Below are 3,001 nucleotides of genomic sequence, written 5' to 3' on the forward strand. Positions count from 1 at the left end.
TTGAATTTGTGTGGTGCGTATATTACAAGTCCTGAAAGAATATTTCTGTAACTATACTATTACCTATAGTCCATCATTGACAATAGGTTTCACTGTGTTGTACAATTCTATGTGTGTTTTTAAATTTTATTTTAGTATACTACCTCATATTTCCCCTTTTAGCTGTATTCAAATATATAATTTAGTGCTGTTAATAATATTCATAATTTTGTGCTACTGTCACCACCTTCCATTACCAAAACTTTACAATCAACTCAAATAGAAAGTGTGTTCAATTTAAGTATTAACTCCCTGTTCTAGTTTGCTAGCTTAGCCAGAATGTAACACACCAGAGATGGATTCACTTTTAATAAAAGGGGATTTATTTCATTAGTTCTTCAGAGGAAAGGCAGCTAACTTTCCATTGAAGTTCTTTCTTACGTGGGAAGGCACAGGGCAATCTCTGCTGGCCTTCTCTCCAGGCCTCTGGGTTCCAACAACTTTCCCTGGGGTGACTTCTTTCTGCATCTCCAAAGGCCTGGACTGATTTGTGGGTGCTGAGATGAGGTATGCTGAGCTGCTTGGGCTGTGCTACCTTGAGTCTCTCATTTAAGCACCAGCCAATTAAGTCAAACATCATTCATTGCAGCAGGCACGCCTCCTAGCCGACTGCAGATGTAATCAACAACAGATGAGGTTCACATGCCATTGCCTCATGTCCACAACAATAGAACTAGGCACCTTCACCTAGCCAAGTTGGCACCTGCATCTAACTACCACACTCTCCATTTCCTACCCCTCCAACCCTGGCCCCAGGTATCCATATTCTAGTCTGACTCTAAGTGTAATAGTTTGCAAGCTGCTGGAATGCAATATACCAGAATTAGAATGGCTTTCACAAAAGGGGAGCTTAATAAGTTACAAGTTTGCAGTTCGAAGGAAATGAAAGTGTCCAAACTAAGGGGCCAATAAAAGATTCCCTCCACTCAAGAAAGGTGGATACTGTCCAGAACAATTCTGTCACCTGAGAAATCACATGGCTGGCATCTGCTGGTCCCTTGCTCCTGGGCTCAGTTGCTTCCAGCCTCTATTCCTGTGGGGAGTTCCTTACTTTGCTTCTCCAGGGCTGGCCTTCATCTTCTGGCTTCCCTTGGCTCTGTACAGGTTCTGGCTTGCTTAACATCTCATGGAGATGTTTGCTGGACTCCAAGCATCTTCAAACGTCCGTGTTTCTGTTCTCTGCCTGTCAGCTCTGCTCTGAAGTTTCCATCAGCTCTGTTATTTCTGGCTTTCTCCAAAATGTTTCCTCTTTTAACGGATTCCAGTAAACTACTCAAGACCCACCTGGAATGGGTGGAGTCACATCCCCATTAATCAAAAGGTCACACCTACCCTTGGGCATGCCACATCTCTGTGGAGATAATCTAATCAAAAGTTTCCAACCTGCAGTACTGAATCAGGATTAAGAGAAATGGCTACTCCCACAAGATTGGATCAGGATTAAAACATGGCTTTTCTGGGGTATATAATAGATTCAAACCAGCACACTAAGCTTCGGCTTGTTCTAATTATTTCATAAAAGTGAAATCATGATATTTGCCCATTTCTGTCCGGCTTTTTTCACTCTGTAGTAAGTCTTGAGATGGGGAAGTATGAGAACACACAGCTAACTTCATAGTTAATCATGTAAGACTGAAATCTTTCCCCCTTACATCAGGAATAAGATAAAGATGTTTGCTCTCACAATTTCTACTTAACATTGTACTTGAGCTTCTAGCAAGCCTAATTAGTCAAGAAAAAAATAAAAAGTACTGAACTGGAAAGGAAGAAGTAAAACTATATTTGCATAAGACATGATCTTATATACAGAAAATCCGAAGGAATCCACTAACAGAATAAGAATTAATAAGTTAGTTCAATATGATAAAAATCAAAGTACATAAACAAAACTCAATTGGGTGCTGGGTGGTGGAAGGAAGGTGGTGGTAATGTTATCGCCAGCAAGGGGAGCGATGAGGAGGCTGCGCAGCCTGAGGTCCCAGCTAGCGCCAAGGATAGAGCGGCTGGGGTCGTGACTTCACGCACTCGCGGGGCCGTGGTGGCCGGGGGGCGGAGGTTGGCAGGCACCGCTGCGTGCCGGGGCCGTGCGGGGCCTGGACAGTCGCGGCGCGGACGCCCGTGGGGCCCAGCTGCGGATATGAAGCCGAGCAGCTGCCGTGACCGACCGTGGGCGCCACCGCCGCGCGCACGCGGAGGATGGGGTTTTGCGGACTGCGGAGCCGCTCCAGTCCTTGTCCCCGCACCTCGGGAGGCAGCGATGGAGGAGCGCGCCGGGCCCGCGGGGCCGGAGGGCTAGGCGCAGGACGTGGTAACCGGATTTAGTTCCCTAATCTTCAGGAAGCTCAATAATCCTGACATACTTTCAAGCACAGGAAAAGCTCAACACCAAGGACAGCTGAGGCAGGGTGACTGTAAATTTCGGACAGGAAGTCTGGCCAGTTCTCTGTCGGGAAAGTAGAGAACTGTGTACATATGTCCGGCTATGTACATAGCAGTGTGGCACAGGGGACCTGGCAGTCTTCAGCTGAAGCATCATACCTAGGTGGAATGAGAAATCAGTCTCCTGGACGTTCTGCGCCTTCTTACTTCTGGCTTGAAGGAGTTGAGTCTGCCAGGAAGAGGCAGCTATTGCTGCACAAGTAACTGCAAGAACTTACAGTGACCTCTAGCATATCATCCACATTACCAGGCCCATACTCACCACTCCATGGACACTCAGGAAATGTTCCACATTTGCTGACCTTTCTTCTGCTAACAAGTAATTTTTAGTGGTAGGCTGCCCTATCAGATATTTTTTGGGGGGAAAAAAAAACAACACAAGTAGTCTGTCCCTTCCTGGTAAATGGGACATTTCAACAATAAGTGAGAAGATAACTACATTTAGAAAGATATTTGTGCCACAGAGAGCATTTTGAAAATGGATGTTTGGAAATGTTCCCATCTATATGTGATTTTGTTGACA

Source organism: Tamandua tetradactyla, chromosome 18, assembly GCF_023851605.1.
Source record: "Tamandua tetradactyla isolate mTamTet1 chromosome 18, mTamTet1.pri, whole genome shotgun sequence".
NCBI lineage: Eukaryota > Metazoa > Chordata > Mammalia > Pilosa > Myrmecophagidae > Tamandua > Tamandua tetradactyla.